The sequence below is a fragment of the Lytechinus variegatus genome, chromosome 14, assembly GCF_018143015.1.
Source record: "Lytechinus variegatus isolate NC3 chromosome 14, Lvar_3.0, whole genome shotgun sequence".
Lineage (NCBI taxonomy): Eukaryota > Metazoa > Echinodermata > Echinoidea > Temnopleuroida > Toxopneustidae > Lytechinus > Lytechinus variegatus.
Window position 1 is genome coordinate 22,712,708 of NC_054753.1, and position 22,988 is coordinate 22,735,695.

General features: G+C 36.8%; 1 protein-coding gene across 2 annotated transcripts in view; it reads left to right on the forward strand.

Annotated features, from left to right (window-relative positions):
• Positions 1-8,842: 8,842 nt before the first annotated feature.
• LOC121427506 (SPRY domain-containing SOCS box protein 4-like) overlaps positions 8,843-22,988 on the forward strand; it is a 29,524-nt gene continuing 15,378 nt past the window's right edge. The window contains exon 1 of one of the 2 annotated variants that reach the window (XM_041623936.1): positions 8,843-8,943. The gene's annotated coding sequence lies outside the window, so the exon portion shown is untranslated. Of the gene's footprint in view, positions 8,944-20,692; positions 21,084-22,988 lie in introns of those variants that run through there. The other variant, XM_041623934.1, reaches the window with a different exon arrangement.

The window sequence follows — 22,988 nt, forward strand, 5'->3', positions numbered from 1 at the left end:
TGAAAAATATTTCAAAATGAGATCTTCATCAAAAATAATTCCAACAAATGTTTTTAAGTCAACAAGTCCACTATCAGAAATCCACTTGTGTCAAACTGTCAAGGTCTCCAATGCTCTTGAATTGAGCAGTGTCATTGACCATAGTCACTTGATGATAGAAGTCTTGTGGTCAAGTTGACCGACAGAAAACCAACTCTAGACACGGCACAATGTTGTTTACTTCTTCTTTCGAAACAAGTCTTATACAGCAAGTTGATTATCTCATATTAGTGCCAAACATTCAAGGTTTTGCTCATTTATTCGATTAGCAGTGGTCAAGGTGACCAAATGATCAAAATGTTATTTGATCTGGTATTGACCAATAGCCTTTGAGGGTGATTCACCATTGTTGATCAAATTTTTTCCCGCTCCCTCTCCCAAATTGTTTAGATGGCAACAGATCCATGAGACATGAATTTTTGTTTTTTAACTGCACAGGGACATGTTTCATTATAACAAATGCACAATTTCTATAACAAGTCTACTATCAGCCAATCAGATTGAATGATTTCAGTAGCTTTAAACCATTATTGCATATTAGTTATTTCAACAAATTTTATGAAACATGCCCCAAATCTATTGATAATAACATTAGATTTTAAGATGTATCATCTTTGCCTACTGATCATTTGGTTTTAGAGGTATAAATAGGGCTGTATGGCTGGGTTAAAACTTTTATAACTTTCAAAAGTAAACTAGTAAGATGTGGCCACATTTATTAAAGAGCAGCAACTACAGGTATAGTAACTGTCATTATGACATTACCATGGCAACAGAGCTGGGCAGCCAATCACAATTAAGGATTCCATGGTAGTAAAAGTAGTTGCAAAGTTATAAAAGTTGTATGAATTGGCCCCTGGAATTATTTCCTCTTTATTTTGATTTATTTTCCATGGAATGATAACCCCAAAATGAACTTGGAACTCCTAAAAATTTTTTATATTTTTTTTGCGTTTTTTGAGGATTTTATGCGTAATTTATGAGGTATTTTGCACCTGTGATGGCCGATGTTGACTGTTGATGATGTGAAAATTGAGACCTCTATTTTGGTTGCTATGGTAACATGCACCTTTGGATTGATGGATGAGATTGACCTTTAGGGGAATATGACCTGGTTTATCATTTACTTGTCATGGATGGGAACTTTGAGAGGCTAAATGTTCAGACAATTGATCATTTGTTTTGCAAATAGATGATTGTAAACATTTTCTTCTCCATCCCCTTTTCGATGTCTGCTGTAGATTGAATGATTTGTCTATTGTGTGTGTGGAGTGGGTTGTCTGGAGCCAATCAAAATGCAGAAGTGGAATGATAATATGAGTAAGATAGTCAAGATCATTTAGTTGATGAAAAAAGAGGAAGAAAAGGAAGAAAGTGAAAAAGATTTAAAGAGAAATCCTGCCTTATTTCCATATATTGGTAATTTATGCACAAGGTGGTGTCAAATTTCCAATTCGTCTACTGCCAACTCGTCCGTTCCCCACATGGTACACCTTCATTTTATTGTCATTCCGTTCATAAACACTTCAACTAACAACTATTTGGTCCATTTATCACCTCATCTACTCACGAGTTTGTCTACACGTATGACCATTTCTTCTCATAACTAGTTGGTCTAATTTATATTTGCCCAATTAACACTAAGTCTAATTAGACCAAATGGTATATGGACTAAATGACTATTGGACCAACTGGTTATTAGACGAAACGGTGAGTGGACGAAATGGCAACTAGACCAAGTGGATAGTAGACGAACTGATGGTAGACCAAATGATAGAAGACGAGTTGGTAATTGGATGAATTGGCAGTAGACCAATTGAAACTCGAGAATTTAATTCGTCATGCGGACGAATTAGGTGGTCTGTCTTTATTATTGCCATCATGATCACTATTACCATGTTCATGCAGATCAATGTGATCTTCATGATGACAACTGAATGTTGATTATGGATAGAATACTTGTGAAAGACAGGAGATGATAAAGCACTGTAAAAGGGTCTCTTTGATGTATGACAATACATGTGATTTGAAAAAAAAGTAATTAAAATCTGTTTTATCTTGCTAAGTTTTAACTTTTGTACCTTTAAATTATCAAGAAGGATCATGTACGAGGTGGTAAAAAGAAAAAAAAATGGAAAAAAAAATTGTTTACCCCAGGACTCGAACCTGCGCCCTTTAGAAAGCAAGTCAAATGCGTTATCCATTGAGCCACGATATTCCCCATAGAGATTACACGTAAGCAATTTTGAGAATTACAATTTCAATTTTGCAAGCGAATTATGGGCATGATCCCGGCATCTGATCAATAAATGCAGGGCACATTCCAAAAGCTCAGAATCTCAGCTACAACATACTAAAGGCTCAGGGAAAACTGGCAAGAAACAATTGAGATATGGCTCATGAAATAGAGGAATGTCGAATCTATTTTTGACAAAAAGTCAAGTCCCATACAGATTACACGCAAAATACATGTGATATGAAAAAAGCAATTATAATCTGTTTTATCTTGCTAAATTTAAACTTTTATACCTTTTAATTATCATAAAGGATCATGTAAGAGGTGGCAAAAAGAAAAAAAATCATCTTGTTCACCCCCAGGACTCGAACCTGCGCCCCCGAGAACACAAGTCAAGTGCGTTATCCATTGAGCCACGATATTCCCCATAGAGATTACACGTAAGCAATTTTGAGAATTACAATTCCAATTTTGCAAGTGAAAAACGGGCATGATCTCGGCATCTGATCAAAAAATGGAGGGCACACTTCCGAAAGCTTAGAATCTCAGCTACAACATATTACAAGCTCAGGGAATACTGAAATGAGAAAATGGAGATATGGCTCACGAAATAGAGGAATGTCGAATCTAGTTTTGAGAAAAAGTCATGTCCCATAGAGATTACACGCAAAATGAGGAAAAATGACATGCCTCTTTTCATCGCTGTTTTACGCAATGATGCGTTTCTCAAATTGAAATTTTATGATACTAAGGAGAAAGAGTACATTCTAAACTACAACATATCGAAATCTGGGCGAAAAACGATCTATATTTGAGAAGTTACAACCAAATTTGCATAAATTTAATGACGTCATTTTTGAAAAAATGAAATTTTTAGTTTAGGCGCCATTTTGATGACGTCATGATCAAATTGAGGGACATTGATGACATGAAATCAAATTTACAACTAATACCCTATCGATATATGAAAAAAAAATGGGGGTCAACGGACTATTTAAAGAGCTACAGTGAATTTACAATAGGCATGTTTTTGCCCATATATGGCCTATAGTGAGAGCTCGCGCGCACACGTGCTGCAAAGTTTAACGGGTGTTAATTTCGTTATTAATGGTTGTAGAAGGTTGATCAAGGTATCAAATTGTTCAGAAATTTATTATCAATGCAATGATGTAAAAAAAACGGTGTTTCTGTGTTGCGTTAGGGCGTTACGCGCGGAAGCGCGCGTGTGCGCGCGCAAATTTTTGAAATGCTCAAAATGACCTGAAACGTACCCAAAAAAATTTATAGGTCATTTAGACGATTTTTTTACCTTTGACGTGCGCGTACGCGCGCGTCATGACCTTTACATGACCTTTGATGACATTGACAGTTGACCCTTGACATGAAGTTAATGTCATGTAAATATTGTTAATTTTTGATAATTGATAATGAAGATATGATCAAATGAAGAATTTTACAAAATGGCGCGTAGATGACGTCATCATAACCATATGACCTTCAAAAGCTTAGTATGCCGTCTCTATGATAGATTCTATGTATGACGAAAAAATCAGCAAAATTGATTCAGCCAATTCCGAGAAAAGTTGGCGACAAACATAGGTGCTAAAAATAAATAATAAAGAAAGAAAATTCTGACGAAATCAATAGGTGATCTGTCATAGACAGACCACCTAAATAGACTGTGTCATCTCTGTGAATAGCCCTGAGAAGCAGTATATGGGCTACTGCAGTAACTCTATGAGTAAATTGTTTGTATTTGGCAATTGAAATTGGGGGTGGAAGAAAATCATAAACTAAAATTACCCAAAGTTCTCTATGTTGTAGAGGAATCAAGCTGTGGAATGATTTAAATAATGATATTAAACAAAGTAAAACTCTTTACAAGTTTAAAAAACTTCTGAAAGTTTAATTTTTCTCTCAGTATGAAAATCCTGCCTATAGCACACTGTAGGTCGCTATGATTTATAATTATTACCTCCTTGTTTGTTTATTTCCCATATATTAGCCCATTGTTTGTTTTTTATCTTGTTTTGAGAATTGTATTTCATTGTTATTTGTTGTTTATTCTTTATGCATGTCTTATATCCATTTGTATTCAATTGTATCATTGTGGTGCCCCACCCACAAGTTTTTGAAAATGAAAACTTCTAGGGGCTCCCAATCACATGTTTTTACCTCATTTGTATATTTTTATGATTGATTGATTGAAATAAATTTTGAATTAATTTGTTTTTATTGATATACGTTGACCTACAATATACATGTTTTTCTCCCCCCTCCTGGATTAAATTACAGCAAGTTCATTTGCTCTACCTACCTACAGTAAAGGACACAAAAGAACAAGGCCAGTCAGACTGATATGAAAGAAAATATGACATTATTACCAAGCTGGCATTGTGAATGTCACTATTTAAGGTTTTTGCAGGAGTGCGGGTAGATAATAGCAACTTTTTAATTTCAGCCAGTTCATTTTGACTTGGACCTAGTTTTGATACAAAGGGTCATTGCTCCAAAGCATGTGTCTAGAATATTTCAGTGGCTTTGGTAAATAATATGGGTCATAAAAATGAAAAGGATGTCCATAAAATGAGAGTTCTATGGAATATGATCTCCCTTGCCAGTCTTGGATGTAGGTTGTTCTTGTCTTATGTCAAATTCATGCGCGTAATTTAGAGATGTTAAAATAAAAACACTGTAATTACGCCTCATTTGAGTTATTTCCCCATGAAGGGAAGACACTTCAGGCTAGTCCTGTTCTCCAAGCAGGTTCTGAAAAACATACAAATTTACATTAAAGGACAATTCCACCCCAACAAAAACTTCATTTGAATAAAAAGAGAAAAATTTAACCAGCATAACACTGAAAATTTCATCAAAATCGGATGTAAAATAAGAAAGTTATGACGTTTTAAAGTTTCGCTTCATTTCATAAAACAGTTATATGCACATCTCGGTCGGTATGCAAATGAGGGAACTGATGACATCACTCAATCACTATTTCTTTTGTATTTTATTACATGAAATATGAAATGTTTTTATTTTTTTGTCGTTGTCATGTGAAATGAAGTTTAATTCCTCCCTGAACACATGGAATTCCATTTTAACATTTTGTGCTTCTGGCAAGGAGGTCCTAATCATCAAATTCGTAAAAATTGAAATATTGTATAATTCAAAGATTAAAAAAAAGAAATAGTGAGTGACATCATCCACCCCCTCATTTGGATGTAACTGGCTCGTTCATATGACTATTCTGTTAAAAATAAGCGAAACTTTGAAATGTCACAACTTTCTTATTTTTCTCTATTGAATTAAATCAACATTTTTCTGAGGTGAACTTGACCTTTAAATGTGCTCATTATACATAACTTTGTAGCCTTATTGTAGATGAGCATCAAAAACGTAGTATCGTACTATAGAAAGTTCTTTAAAACTTTTAAGAAAAATTTTATCATTGTTTTTGTGTGTCTGATGATTGTTTGGCCATCATTCATGTAGGGACTTTGAGATATGCATTTGTGCCTGAATGGGCTATATTACACAATAAATGTTTACGATGCAAGGTAGGGTAGTCACATTTTCCTCAGAACATGTGCTTCTCTGCTTGTAAACATGTTATGCAATAGCTTTGAAGATAACAACAATAACTGGATCGCTGTGAAGGCCTATCAATGATACATGTACTTTACATGTATAGATTGCTTAAAATCTTGTATATTTTAAAAATTCCCTCATTCTTTCTTTGTCATGACTATATTATAGATTGGGATGTGTATTATGATTACACATTTATTATTGTTGTTTAAAAAAATTTAGGAATTGAAATTGCATGTCAAATTATTCTCAGTTGTTCAGTAACATATTTATGAAATATGGTGTTTATATATTTAATCCCTCTTGGCATATCTTTTAAATATACACATAACATGGGTATAGGGTGGGCCCAGGGGCCAGTCAAAAGTATTACTGTACACATGCGTGGCCAAATTATTTCCGAACACCCCCTAAATGAGTTTTTCTCTGTGTGCGAAGCCCGTGTCCAAAACTTTAAAAAAAATGCCCCTTTAAACACGTTTTTTGGGTCGCGCGTGTGTACAGCTGGCACCCCCCACCCCCCCCCCCCCGAAAGGGAGGGTCGGGTTCCCATAACGCAAATCTTCAATTTAATGACAGATTTCTGATTTCATGATTAATTGCATTGGTAAACTGCAGTTGAGAATTAAATGACCAGTCACTTGTGAATATGGTATCCCATAAAATGCAAAAACAAAAGTCTCTTGAATCTGCAAAATTCTCATAGCGCCATTGATGAATTTAACTTAATTTGATAAGGGATGGTAGCTGTTGAATCTATCATGGAGTTGGTAACTGTCCCCAAAATAAATAAGTGTGACACATCAATTTTAAAGCACTTTGTCAAATGACTGCATTCATCCTTGCAATAGGCCAATTAAAGCATAAGTCACATGTGTACAACAATCTGCTTTGAAAAAAGAGGAAATGTGAAGTGCCTGTGTTTGCTTGCCTGCAAGCTATGTGTCTTTGGGATGTCCTTAATTAGCCCTTCTGGACACTTTTCAAATCAGACATCAGTGCAGACCTGAAGATAGGAACATTTCTATTATTGGCTGGTGCTCTGGGCAAAGTAGAGGTCAAACGGTCAAGCTGGAAACAAAGAAAGGGTCAGCTGATGTCTATTTTTAGAACTGGACACCAGACAGGAGACAGGTTGATAGAAGAAAGGGGCCAATTATTCTGATGTTTCAGACCCCATATCAAAGTTTATTCGTTGTGTCGTGAGATTCCAGGGCGAATATTTTTCGCTGACTCACTGGGTAGATTTATATCACTCCCAGCCCTTATGAAAGTACTGTGCACTGGACATCAGTGAAAAAAAATCTCTAACTTGGCTTGCCTGCTTATGTAGACTAGCTGGAGTTGACCCACATTAGTATCTCTATGTATGGTTAAAGTCATTGCCAGGTCAAGAGGTCAGTTTGTTTTGGCCAGTACTTACCAGGTGATTGTCCAGTCTGAGTTGCATGGCCTCAAAAATTTGATATCTTGACCCTACATGACCAAAGAGTCATATGTTTGCAATTATTTTTGCTGCCCCCCAACAATTGATTGATGATGCAGGTTAGATTCTGTGCTTTCCAGTTCTATTTTGTATGACAACCTAATCAATATTGTAACAAGCAATGTCACTGACACAGCAACAAACTTGACTCATCATCCATATTTCTTTCATAAAGAATATGTATTATTTTTAATTACAATGTACATGACAAATTGAGGACATTCATTACCAATAGCCAGATAGTTAGTAGATCGAGAGATTTAGGTAGGTAGGTAGGTAAGGTAAATGATTTGGGTTTATTTAGTTTTGGAGGTTTAAGTTTATATGTTGGGCTTAATGTGCGGATTTTCGATTGGAGCAATGGTCGCCAGGGGCAAATGTCGTTGAACCAGATAGATAATTAAGGAAATGAAAATAAATGAAACCGTAATATGATATTTCATTTGGCACTAATTACCAGCATGAAATCCTGCAAGGAAAAATATCCTTTGGTGAAAATTGATTTATAGAAATAAATGATACCCAGAATGGGAGTGCCCTCTGGTTGAACTACATATCATAGTTACACTGAAGCATAAACCACACAATTATTCAATTTGTTTCAAAATTGCTAAAATATCATTATAATACATGATATTTGTATCGCTCACTTTCCATCTTGATTAGATGCTCAAGGTGCTTCAGAGCAGAAAAAAAAAATTATTTACAGATTGTACATGTCTGAATGACAAACACAAACAAATTAGATAGCCACCAATGGCCTCATCCTGCTGAACTGGATTAAGAGAAAGAGGACAGGGTTAATACATATTGCCTGCATATATGGTTGTGTAAATAATACAAAAATGAATATTACTCATGATAGGTGTCTCTGAGGAGACCGACCTCTTGCTTGTTCGTTGTCCGTGACCAGTACAAGCAATAAAATCCTCTGAAGTGATTACAAGCCTCTTAAATTTTCATTTTTTCTCTCTCTTATTGCAATTTCCCTCCCATGCTGTATCCATCTTTTTATCACTCTGTTCATTTGTCTTTCTTTGTTATTGGTGTCTTTATACAGGCATCTATCTCTGTATGTCTGTCCGTTCGTCCATCCATCCATCCGTCTGTATATCTATCCATCCGTCCGTCTTTCCATCCAGCCATCCAGCTATCTATCTATCTATCTGTCTGTCTGTCTGTCTGTCTGTCTGTCCGTCCGTCCGTCCGTCCATCCATCCACATTTATCTGTCTGTTTGTCCGTCCGTTTGTCCGTCTGTCTTTCTGTCCGTACGTCCATCCACTCACCCACCCACCCATCCTCCCACCCATCCACCCACCCTTCCACCCATCCATCTATCCATCCAGACCATCCTTATATCGATCTATCTGTGGTCTGCATGCCTGTCTGTCCATGAATTTGAACTCTCCTATCTATCTTGATTACTATTTTACTGTCCATTGGGTGGTATGAGTAATGTATAAACCTGTTAATATATTTTTCTCTCAGGTGGCAATGTGGTCAGCTGATTGAACAATTCTCAAGAGAGGAAAAGGCGCTAAAGCAGACAAAAGTGGGACAAGGCCAGGAGGACAGACACTGCACAAAAGGTAAATTTAGTTGGGGTTACATGGAATCCAGGCTATCTTGTCAATACTGGAAATATATCAAAGGCATCGAGAGCATTGTAAGCATATCCTAGAGGCTGTTCTCACTACGTTCCTAAAACTAGTTTACTGGAAACTAGTTTAGTGGAAACTAGTTTAACGCGTAGTGAGAACGGTCGAAGCGGTCTTGGAAGCGATCTTCTAAACCAGTTTGGAAAACCACCTCGCGATGTAGTTTTCAAGATCGCTTTGCCTCGTTAAACTGGTTTTAGCGTAAGTGAGGACACAACCGTTCTTCGGGAAGTGATCTTCGCACATTTTGAGCGCGCTACTCCACACGACAGGTGTAGAATGACCATGCTGCGGTTTCGAATTTCGTGCGAAACGTGTCACCCCACTGAGAGCGTTTCCATAGCAACAAGAGCGCTTTACGTGAAGTGATTTTGAAAACCACTTTCGTGTGATCAAGTGGGAACGCTAGCAAAGCGACCTTCCAAACTGGTTTCCTGAATCGGCTTCCAGTAAACTAGTTTTAGAAAGCGTAATGAGAACAGCCTCCAAGTCAAGCATCAGTGGCATACAGATGGGGTGGGGGCTGGGGTTGCTTGTTCCCCCCAATTTTTCACGACCAAGAAAAAAAAAACAGAGAGAAGGCCAAGGGTGAAATATATTACTTTCTGAATACTATTTCAAAATCTCTCACAGAATTTGATTTTTGTCATAAAAATGTCAACATTTATGCTTGTTTGCTTCGATCATCGCAACTTTTTTTTAAAAATTGCCTGATACGCCATATTTTGTCCCCCCCCATTCAAAAAAAAATTATTATGCTACTGTCAAGCATGTACACTATATACATTCATCAATACCTTCATATATTTGTGTGTATATATATGTATATTCATAACTTTATATACTAATAGAGATTTAGCACACCTATTTTTTTATCATTTTTTTTTGGGGGGGGTTGAATTCTTCCACCCATAACTTTTAAACATTAGGGCAAATGGACAATCACCAAAAACATTTCTGAATGGAATGCGATTGATTAAAGTGATACCCTATTTCACATTATTCCAGAATTTTCACAGAGCCCTATTTTGAATTCCGAATTCATACTTTGTAGTTTGGTCGTTTGGACATCATTTTATGAAAGAAGTATTGATACCTTGTCTAGTACATATTTATATCATAAATCACAAATGATAAAAGACGATTGCTTTTTGTGTAATATTTATTGAATATTTTGAGATAAATCCTCTGGCATGGAAAAACAAAATATTGTTCATATCAAAACATTCTTGGTTAACAGTATTTTAAAGTGCATTTGTAAGGCAATCTCACCATTTTTGCAGTTTGCGTAGACTGTACGTCACTCCATTTTGAAGTTGTTTGTTTACATTGATACAGATCGAGTCGAAAATCTTTGACTTTTTCAGGCATATTCGACCTTTCTTCAGGAATTCAGTGTGTCAGTAACAGTGTACCTTACCAGACGTCTGTTCTGTTTGTTGGTCCAGGTTTAATATGTGTTCAACCGATTTTCTCGAGCTAGAATCCTTATCGAGCCCTGATACTTAAAGCTTAGCGATCGATCATTGGGTTGGGTTCTAGAATTGATTGCATTGACTATTGCCTATGATTATTCGTAACAATCAGCCAATAATCAGTCACTAAGTTTTATGCTACAGGACTCATGAATCACAGATGAAAACACAAATTTGGTTACTCTTATTAAGGCCTGGTCACCGCCCGAGCGTTGTTGGAGCGGTCGTGGAACGGAGAGAAAAAATCATCACCGCTCGCTACCGTTCACCATTTTCGATTTTGATTTTTTTAATTTTATTTTTGTTTTTGATTTTTTCCCCAATTTGTGTGTGCGAATTTGACCCTCTCTCCCTACCGCTCCACGTCCGCTCCAACATCGCTCGGGCGGTGTGACCAGGCCTTTAGATAGTGTTCAATCGATTTTTCATTGCTGTTCCTACCCCTATTTTGAAGCCCACCTACCTCTTGTCACAGCTTGATGAATTGAAACTGGGAAGGACAGGGGCCTGTTACTGAAAGACTTGCAATCAAATGCAACTCAAAGTATTAAACGCAGCTTGACTTTGAGCCAATCAGAAGTGCCTATTTAGGTCTTGCGATAGATTTCTTGAGTTACGATTAATGGTAAAAGACGGTAGTTGCAGCAAACAATCATATCATGAGAAAGTCTTGTAAATGAAGGGTAATTGTCAAAATATCATACATCTAGATCTAGTACATTAATGTAAACTTATTTTTGTAAAATCATGGAATCTTAGCTCAAAATCAATAATTCTGATGATCACTAACACAGAAAAGCATATGTGGGACAGTGTATTAATATTGCTTCAAAAATAACCGACATGTGATGGAATTCCATGCTTATTTATGTGGAGCGTTGTGGCCCAGTGGATTAGTCTTCGGACATTGAAACAAAGGGTCGTGAGTTCAAATCCCAGCCATGGCGTAATTTCCTTCAGCAAGAAACTGATCCACAATGTGCTGCACTCAACCCAGGTGAGATAAATGGGTACTGGTAGGAAGTAATTCTTTAAAAAGCTGTGGTGCTTTGAACTCCCAACTTAGTCGGATAATATAGGAGCGCCTTGAGCACCTAACAAGGTGGATACGTGCGCAATATAAATACCCTATATTATTATTTTGCTGATTTGTCAGCAATTTAGCATTTTCTTCCAGAGCTATTTGGCATATATTTTTCATTGTACATACAAATACTTGGAGGTAATTTCATTTGATTCTGTTCAAGGGGAGCCAAAAGTTAAAAAATTATGTTTATATTGTATATTTCTTATGTTTACTATTTTGTTTCCTTCTGCAATCATAATGAAAGAAAATACTTCAGTTATCATTCCCAGACAATTATGAACAATTTGGGTGTCATACGAGTCAATAAATTGAATGTGTACTGTTAGGGATGTGTGCTCCAATTGGCTTTCCATAGTTAAACCACAACTTTAAACTAGGGTTTAAGTTAAACCCGAGTTCAGAATACAGGCCATAGATCATGTTGATCTCCTTTGCATTCAATTGATTTTTAACAGCCATCATTCTGTGGAACTGCTTGTCCAAGTGTTATCCTTTTCAGCATTGAGAACTCTGTTGCATCAAATCGATTCTGAAAAACCATGATTCTGCAAAATTGCCTTTCATTAGGCACCTTTTCCAGCAGTTAATGTTTTGATTTGAAAGACATAGAGGCCCTACTTCACAATCGTTAAGAAATTGGTTTCCAAGTTGCATTTCTAAAATGCAGCTACACAACTGCGTACGTCTTTGAAAATCATGTTTCTGGGGTAAGAAAATGCCAAGTGAACGCAGCCTTGAACGTAGCCTTTTGTAAATCTACACCAGGAGGTTGATGACGTAGCAACCATTCACTTCTCCGAGCGGTATTTAATATCCTGTCAGAATAGGGCGACATTAATTTTTTCTTCTCAAGTGTAATTGAGACTCCCAAGTAATCTCTTATGCACATTTATTGCACTAACTCGCTTGCTCTGTAAGAAGTAAGAGTTGGTTTATGTGCGACTTTCAGAATTTTATGAACTAGAGCCAAGAATGCATATGAGGGATGAAAAACAAAAATGTTAAGAAAAAGGATTATAATATGCAGCCATGCAAGCAGAATGTACAATACAAGCATACCTTTAGCGATCATGTTACTGTGACATATACATTTTGAGTAAATTTGCATAGAAGAAAATGATTGAACATCACTTTTTCTCAAAGGAGTTACAGCCTTTCTTTCTTCCAACCTCTGCTATACCCACTCACCAGTGTTATGTAACTGTATTACGTACCTCCATCGGCACTGTGCCTATATGGCCTCTTAGTACCGGCGGCATGACGCAATTCCAAAGCAAAGAAACGTCAACACTCAACAGTTATTCTCAGAAAGGAGATCGCTTGAGCAGACGTCAGTCAATCTACTCCCTAAACGACGCTCGCCGACACAATCAGAACTTTACATTGTATTTATATAAATGTAGTGATTACATGTAATGAACTCGAAGTACACCATCAGCAGGCTTTATTATCACAGATACATTGCATGTTTATCTTGACGTGAATAGCTTTGTTTTGAATACTTTGTTAATCTGAAATGATATTCAAAGAAAATGAACTTATTATAATCTTCAAGGCTTAAAAACACTTTTCAAAGGTCATATTATTTTTGAAAGAAACCATACTATTTGCATCAGTTATACTGGTGTTGTGAGACGACATACAGTGTACATAGATAAGTAATCTTCAAGGCTTAAAAACACATTTTAAAGTTCATAACATTATTTCTACGAATGTTTTTAATATTTACACCATTTGTATATGTAATTGTGAGTCTCTCAGGAGAGGTCTTTTTATTTTTTTGTATAATCAATAAGGGTATTTTTGCTTGCAGATTGTTATTTAAAAAGAATGATTTTAATCATTTAGATTTCAGAAATAAAATACATTCTGCATGTTTAGCAGCACGAGGGTGAGTTTGTCCTAACGATGCTGCCCAGCGCGGTAACAGCCCCATTATCTGGCGCTAGAGAACTGTTATAATTGGTTTGTGAGCGTCGGTGAGGCAGGATGTCTCACTCCGCTGTCTCCTCTGACTCACAGTCATCTACCTGTATGTTGATGGTATTATCAAGTTACCATGGCAACCGAGTCATACCTAGCCCCGTGCCTCCCCATCTGGTCTGTTCCCACTCATTAACCCACATCTCTCTCTCTCTCCCTCTCCATCTCTTTCCCCTCCCCTTCCTCTCTCCACAACCATCTCTTTCGCCCCCTCTCCCCTTCTTTAGTCTTTCTTCCCCCCCTCTTCACTCTGCAAGATTGCAATCCAGTCTGCTGTGCAAACCCTTCATTCGAGTCAAGGGTCTGAATGTGCAGTCTATTAATGCCTTGTCTGTGTACTGAAGGCCTTTGAAAAAGCAAATTTTGTATGTGCTATACTCTTTGTGTGGAGTTGTCAACTCAAAATATTTGAAGAAAATAATTAGAAATTTGATTTTGGATTTACTTAAAGATCTTGGAAATTCAGCATGCATCAGTTTTTTTCTTTTCTCTTTATCTCACTTTGTCTTTTCCCAGTGGTCTTGAATGACGTAAGCTTTAAGAATATCACACTGCTTCTATATTTCATTACAGGTTATAAGCTCTTTAGGTTTTTTTTAGCTGTACTTGAACAATATACAGTAGGCCTATTTCTGAGTTTTTAATGAGAGATAAGTTTGTCTCATGGTCTAAAATGATATTTTAAGATACTTTTTTTGTAAGTCTGCACAGCACAGACATAATGTAGATTTATAATCATGGAATCGTGTATTTCTGTAAATCGCTTCTAGGAATAATGATCACTCAGTGCACACAACATGATTCGTTGCAATCCAGGGTGCTACATAAGCACTTGCCCGATTGCCCGGGGCAAGTAAAAGTTAGAGTCGGGCAAGTGTTTTGAAGTAAAGACCAAAGATACTTGCCCGAATTGGGCAAGCAAAATTAGGGGATATATGATATTGACCCTAATTTTGGTCATGGCAATAACAAGGTAGATCAGTTCATTTCAAAAGAGAGAAAAGGGTCAAAGGTTAATAAAACCGCAATACTTTCTTTTGAAGAGGTTAAGCTTTTTTAAAGGATTTTTCGGGCAAGTGAAATAGATCTTTGGGCAAGTATATTTGAACTGTTTAAAAAATTACTTGCCGACTGGGCAACTGCTTCTAAAAAGTTATGTATAGCACCCTGCAATCTGATTTTCAAAGACATTCTAATAGCATTTAGTATGAACATTACAACCAATAAAATCTCAGCGATCAGAGTTCGTTTGGTGATAGGACTGCTCAAATCAAAATTCAGTCTGTTTTGAGCTTCCGTGTAGGAATAAAAGTAAATTCAAATCCAAATCACAATGACACCATCAAGCCGATTTGGACTTTACTCAAACCACAGGGCTTGCAGCAAAGCAAAATTATGAATAATAATAATAGATAGTTCTTGTATAGCGCATATCAGTGATGAATAACGTCTCTGTGTTCCAAAAGGACTTGTATATTATCACCCCAGCTGTAGCTCAAGCAGCCTTCCAATGCTCAGTGCATTTCAAGGAATAAATTCCTGCCAGGTACCCATTCACCTCACCTGGGTTGGTGCAGCACAGTGTGGATAAATTTCTTGCTGAGGGAAAACCACGCCAATTCTTGGGTTTGAACCCACGACCCCAAGCCCGCCAATCCTGAATTTGCGTATCCTGAACATGGATTACTTGTTCAGTAAATTAAGATAATATCTCATATTAGATGAGTGGTCAGTGTTCGTGCTTTGGACATAAGTAAAACTTAGATTGGTAATACATGTTTTGAGTGTGGTGGAGAAATGAAGTGTCAGCACATTCTATTGTGGAAGTATTCACCTTCAGATGGAAATACAAAAATATTACAAGAAGCAGAAAGGAGAGGGAAGGGGGGGGGGGGCTGACAGAGTGAAAGAAACAAGATATTTCTCATTCCTCGTGTTTTATCACATTGGAGAGCTGATGTATATCATACACTCATATCAATAAAATATTTACTTCTATTTTAAGGCTACAAGAAGTTGAGGAAATGATTATCATGATGAAAATTGAGGAAGATGGGTCTATTTTGGGGTAGGTGATAATTTGTTCTAGACGTCATTCTGTGGGGGAAAGGTGGTCATGGGGCGCTGAGCTCAACACAAACCACATTTCTGACTCACCCGTACCTTTTTAGCATCCATTTTAGTTTAGTTTTGAAACTCATGTACAGTTTGGTAACCCCCCAAAGAATTAACCCCATTTTAGGCATGGTCATTTATAAATAGAAGGATAAAGTATATCCTTACATATCTTCCTTTATAGATCGACAGATAGACAGAGAGAGAGAGAGGGGGAGGAGAGGGTGGGGAGAGGTGCATGAGGTGGGGGCGGGGTCGGAATAAATAAGAGAGGGTATTGAAAGGGGCACTTAACCTTTGATTGCCTCGGTTCGCAAAAAAATGGGGCTCCAAGAGCAGCTGAGCGAGCGAAAGATGTCAGAAATGAATTATACCAAACAATTGAGAGGAATTGGATTCTACGGTGAAATGATGGGAAGGTGAAATAGTCTTGAAAAAGGATATTTGCATACTTTGATAATAAAAAGCGATTCTTCAAATTGGTATGTATGGCAACATATGTGGATTTCCTCTCCCCCCCTCCCCTGAATAGAGGGTGTGTTAATGTAAGGGGAGAAATGTAATGAATTTGTTTTTTTAATTTTAACAGTACTATCCATGTATGTTTTTAGATTACCATTCACAAATTGAACAGGCCAGCCCTGCAGTATGAAATAAATCGCATACATTCGTAATTCCGAAGGTTCGTTAATCCAAAAACGAAGTGAGGTTTGTAATTCCGAAAGATTCGTTAGTCCGAAAACTTAATGATTAACGAACCTTATTTCGTTTTCGGACTAATGAACCTTCGGAACAACAAACCTTATTTCGTTTTCAGTTAAACGAACCTTCGGAACATCGAACCTTATTTCGTTTTCAGATTATCTAACCTTCGGAATAATGCCACAAATGTTCGGATTAACGAACTCTTTTACGTTTTCGGATTAACGAAAATGGAGGTATAGGCAATTTACGTGTTTTGTAATTACGAACCTTCGGAATAAAGAACCTTTGGAATTACGAAGTGTAACCAAAATAAATAGAGCAAAACAAACAAATAAATTACTGATATATTCATTAATTGGTTGATTGATTTTTTTATTAATTTATTTATATGTTCATTTACACAGATTTCTTTTTAAAGAAGGGATATCATATTCAAAGATATTAATTGTCAAGTTGTATTTAGTGTTTCAAACCTTTATTTTTAATGCATGATGTGCTGACATTGCAGTATGAGAGAGGAAGAAGGATGTTATCATGATGGTAGCAAGAAGGATGTCAAAGACTATCAACCTAGAAACACAGAACAAAGAGGATCTCAGCTCTGGAGATACTGCTTGTGTCGTGTAACATCCTACTGGCACTGGCCGGAGATGCCTTCCCCATTCTGTGGCCTTCCAAAGCTGATCAAAACTTTGCATTTAAAGGGGAAGTTCACCCTGAAGAAAACTTTGTTGTAAAAATAGCAGAAAAAATAATAAAAAATATTGGTGAAGGTTTGAGGAAAATCTGTTAAAGAGTAAGAAAGTTATTAGAGTTCATTTGGATTTGTGACGTCATAAACGAGCAGCTGCCCGTTGTGTTATGTAATATAAAATGCATGAATTTCAAATTTTGTATGGTTCCTGATGACTTATTAGGTGGTCTGTCTACGACAGATCACCTATTGATTTCGTCAGAATTTTCTTTCTTTCTTTATTTCTTTATTCATGGCACCTATTTTTTGTCGCCAACTTTTCTCGAAATTGGCTGAATCAATTTTGCTGATTTTTTCGTCATATATAGAATCTATCATAGAGACGGCAAAATAAGCTTTTCAAGGTCATATGGTCATGATGACGTCATCTACGCGCCATTTTGTAAAATTCTTCATTTGATCATATCTTCATTATCAATTATCAAAAATTAACAATATTTACATGACATCAACTTCATGTCAAGGGTCAAATGTCAATGTCATCAAAGGTCATGTAGAGGTCATGACGCGCGCGTACGCGCGCGTCAAAGGTAAAAAAATCGTCCAAATGACCTATAAATTTTTTTGGGTACGTTTCAGGTCATTTTAAGCATTTCAAAAATTTGCGCGCGCGCACATATGCGCGCGCGTTTCCGCGCGTTACACCTTAACGCAACGCAGAAAAACCGTTTCTTTAATATCATTGCATTGCTAATAAAATTCTGAGCAATTTCATACCTTGATCAACCTTCTACAACCATTAATAACGAAATTAACACCCGTTAAACTTTGCAGCACGTGTGCGCGCGAGCTCTCACTATAGGCCATATATGGGCAAAAACATGCCTATTGTAAATTCACTGTAGCTCTTTAAAAAGTCCGTTGACCCCCAATTTTTTTTTCATATATCGATAGAGTATGAGTTGTAGATTTGATTTCATGTCACCATTGTCCCTAAATTATATCGTGACGTCATCAAATAGGCGCCCAAACTAAAAATTTCATTTTTTTCAAAAATGACGTCATCAAATTTATGCAAATTTGGCTGTAACTTCTCGAATATAGATCATTTTTCGCCCAGATTTCAGTATGTTGTAGTTTATAATGTACTCTTTCTCCTCAGTTAACATGAATATTCGTTTTGAGAAACGCATCATTGCGTAAAACAGCGATGAAAAGAGGCATGTCATTTTTCCTCATTTTGCGTGTAATCTCTATGGGACATGACTTTTTCCCAAAACTAGATTCGACATTCCTCTATTTCGTGAGCCATATCTCCATTTTTTCTTGTCAACTTTCCTTGAGCTTTTAACATGTTGTAGCTGAGATTCTGGGCTATCGGAAGTGTGCCCTTCATTTTTTGATCAGATGCCGGGATCATGCCCGTATTTCACTTGCAAAATTGGAATTGTAATTCTCAAAATTGCTTACGTGTAATCCCTATGGGGAATATCGTAGCTCAATGGATAACGCATTTGACTTGCTTTCTCGAGGGCGGAGGTTCGAGTCCTGGGGTGAACAAGATGATTTTTTTTTCCATTTTTTTTTTCTTTTTGCCACCTCTTACATGACTCTTTATGATAATTAAAAGGCACAAAAATTTAATTTAGCAAGATAAAAGAGATTATAATTACTTTTTTCATATCACATGTATTGTCATACATCAAAGAGACCCTTTTCACAGTGCTTTATCATCTCCCATCTTTCACAAGTATTCCATCCATAATGAGCATTCCATTGTCATCATGAAGATCATATTGATGTGCATGAACATGGTAATAGTGATCATGATGGAAATAATAGACAGACCACCTAATTCGTCCGCATGACGAATTAAATTCTAGTTTTTGTTTCTATTCACGATCGGGTGTGAAATGATTTGTCTATTGATATACAAAAGGTACAGTGAAAACCATTTTCATTTTTTCTGAGAAAATTACATTTCATTGATTTTTTACCATTCGCTATGTAGGAATGCTGCTCGCATATCACGTCACAAATCGAATAATTGAAATTCTAATAACTTTTTAATTATTTGATGAATTTTTCTCAAACCTTCTGCAATATTTTTTAATAATTTTTTTCTGCTACTTTTACAGTAAACTTTTTGTCAGGGTGAACTTCCCCTTTAATGAGCCTTGTGGGGGGGGGGGGGGGGAATCGTGATGAAAACTACAGAAGGAATACCATAGGAATAGAAAGTAGGGCACGAATATAATGAGCTTTGTTTTCTATACATATCTTCGAGGCTGCATTAACGCCGCTGTGCATCAGTTCCCTTGTCCATTTTCATGTGTTAGTGAGGAATTAGAGCTGTCATTCTGCAATATTACGTGCCCAGAAATTCTGATGCATAATGATTATGATTATGGTATTTGCGTCCGTCAGCCAGCTTCACTTACTAATAGCATCTTGTATTACCATGATGATGCAATGCGTGTTTGCTACAGTTCAATGCTTAAAGTCAACACTCTTCTTGATTGCATTGTGCAGACAGCACTAACATCTGTCTTAAAAAAAGAGTCAAAAACATTCATTCTCCACTAAATAATTGAAGATGGGGGATAGGTAGAATATTTCTTTCAAGAAAATAAATTCACGGTTTTCCTTGGCATTTTGCACAATCTACGACTGTGAGCAAATTTGTATATTTTGCTGGTTTTATGCCACATATGCCTAAACTATATTGAACATGTAAAACAAAATGTTTGATAAGCAATTAATACAACATGGTGATTTTTTTATAATCTATAATTATCTTCTGTATGAACATGCTTTCTTTGAGTGAATCACCATCTTGACCATCCTGTGCATCTTTTAAAGGATGTATGAGTAGAAATTTGAATAAAGCAGCATCTGTAATGAAATAAATTCCAAAAACATTTGTAATTGTACCCCATAATGGCATTCTGCTCCGTATCTCAAAACCGTATTATCATCACATTACCTTATGCGTTACATTTAGAAAAATACTAATAGGTTTATTTGAAGTTAGGTACTTTCAGATGCCGTGACAGGCAGTGAAAGATTGAAACTCTTTAAAGTCCTAACTTCTTAGAATAAGGAAGTTCGTGATATCCTCAGCACAATGCGATGGGCTAAACAACTTCAATTGTAACTTCCCCCAAAGAAAACAGAGGAGTATGTTAGTTTGGACTGCAGGCACAAAGGTGTGATTTGTTGAAACATGAAGGGGTCTGGATTTTAGACCAGAAGAGATGTGATTTAATTTAGCATTATTGTTTCCTAAACTCAAATCATATCTACTTTAAAGCAACAAGTTGGCTTTTGTTTTAACTCTGTCAACATCCCTCTGTTGATGATATCATCACTTAGGGTCTATGCATTGTAGACTATGTACTGGAGCCATCAAATTATCACTTCCTTCAATCCCTCCAGCTAATCTCCACTGTTGACACACCCCTGCGTAGAATGTAGCAGTCCAGGGGAAGCAGGATGACTGTCCACACACAGCAGTGGGGAGGCTGAGTACAATTATGCAAATGAGTTGCAAACTCTACCATGTGGCGATTCTGAATGTGCGGTGGGGGTGAACCGTTCCTCCGAGTGGAACACAAAGGACAGAAAGAACCCGGCCTTGTGACATCATCAGCCCTGAGTCTCTCTATCTCTCTCTCTGTGAGGTCACACACAGGAATCTCTTTTTTTCTTTATCCTTCAGCAGTCTGTATAAAACCTGATGCCAGCCAAGCAACTTATTCAGACTACCAAGTGAATTCTTACATGGAAACTACCCCCTTTATGCTGCAGAGCTTTTCATTTTTTTGTTGTTGTGCATCAAATATTTTCAGTGTGTGTGTGTTTTGCCGGTAACAGCTGATACGAGCAGAGCATCACAAATTCTCTTTGTTTCCAACTGCTGCATACCTACCAATTCGGATTGCTACATCTTTGTGAATACTCTTAATTTGGATATAAGCCTGTATTTTTTTTATTCTCCATCCTTTAATTTGTAAGTATTAATGTTCATTACCATCCATTTACCCTCTTTCCTGGATATTCACCATTTAACTCTCATTTATGGGGAGAAAGAGCACACTTTATTTTCCTTTTTGCCTATGCCTCCAGCCAGCAGAGTAGGGACCATATATGTGCGTAAAGGGTTTGGTACCTATTCCACACACACAAGCAGTGCAGGAATATAATTATCTCCATTCATATCTGCTGTTGGCCGTTGACTTCCGACTCTCCTATATCATGTACATACGCTTCAGAGTGAAATGACATCACTTTTTGTTATTGTTTGTAGATTGGTGTGCGAAACAAAAGAAAAGATGATAAAGTTCTCTGTACCTGGCAGATTTCCAAAATATGGACTTCCTCTTCCTAACATCCGCCTGCTGCAATTTATCAATTTTCTTTGAAACATGATGTAAACGATCATAGTGTCATGATCCTAGTTTGCATATAATCACTACTTTGTAGCATATTGATTTAGTGATGTAGAATACTTGACTGAAGTCCCATTTTGAAAGAGCAATAATTGACAACTAAGAAAACAGAGAGGAAAAAAATATTCCATGAGTTTTACAGGATACTCGTGTTGTTGAGAGTAGAAACTGAAAGTTTAACGGCATGAATCACTTTGAAAGTCGAGAGCAGGAATTGAGTTACAAAGCCGCTGTCACGCAATGGTCATCCTCGTGCATAAAGAAATGCAAAGCAGGATAGACACAAACCGCATTGTATCATCTACTTTGATGTCAAAAAGTGAAAGCAGGGATTTTTGTTTGCATCAAGACAAAAAGCACCAAGCATTTCCTTCAATGTAGTGTCTTCAATGCAGAATATAGAGTAAAACTGAAGACAAAGAATTCTAGGCCTATATGTATTTTGTAAGAGACACTTATGCTTTTCTTATGTTTCAAATAATTGACAAATATAAAGTGCAATTGAAACGCTAATGAAAAAACTGAGTAGAGAACTAAATGATATGGGTTCAGAATGTAATGCATATTGATAAATTATACTGCATTCAGTGAGTGCAGAAAAACAAATTGGATGTGTTTGTACATTATGTAGGCATCTCCGGTTTTCTGGAATTGATTTGCACAACAAAATTATCAGAAAGAAAAAAACAAGGAATCAAATTTTGTTACAGTTGTTTTGTTGGCCTTGTACTTGTAAAGGTTCAATTATACCCAATTGTTGGACCATATGGATAAAAATCCACTGTTATACATTCCTGCTTTTGTCTGGTTCCAGTGAGTGAGTTAAATTCCAAAGTAAAGAAATCTTTCCTTAATTGTCTAGACATAAAAGTTATTATGGTATCCTTATTCTGAGACAGTCTAATGGAAGTATTGCTATAACCAATAAATTAAAGGTTCTAAGCCAATTTTTACCAAGCTGTTGGATTTTGGGGTCGTCTGGTCATTATCAGGTTGGGTGGGGTGGGATTTGTTGTGGTGGGGGGGAGAGGGGTTGTGGTTAGGGGGTGGGGTTGGGTTAGGGGATCAGGAGGCATATCATCTGGTTCAGGTTCAAGTTGAGGTCACATGCCAAACGCCATGCATGTGTGTGCTGTGCGATACTACTGCTATGGGAGCATAGGGGTTTGCCACATGGGCATGCTGATGATGTAGGCATATTGCACATGTACATGTATATCTACGGGGAATATTCCATTTTGCCGGTCTTTGTTGTCGATATTTTGATGTTTCTACGTCATAAGTGTATAGTCCCATTCGGATTAAATCGCATAAATTCCCTGGTTTGGCTTTACTTTCATGTGTTATTTGTCCCTATTTATCATTCTCTTCATTGTTCGTTCAGTTTTTGTTTTCATTGGTACCCATTCCCCTTCATATGTATGTAAGTACAGCTAAGGCATATACACATTACTGAATGCCCCGAT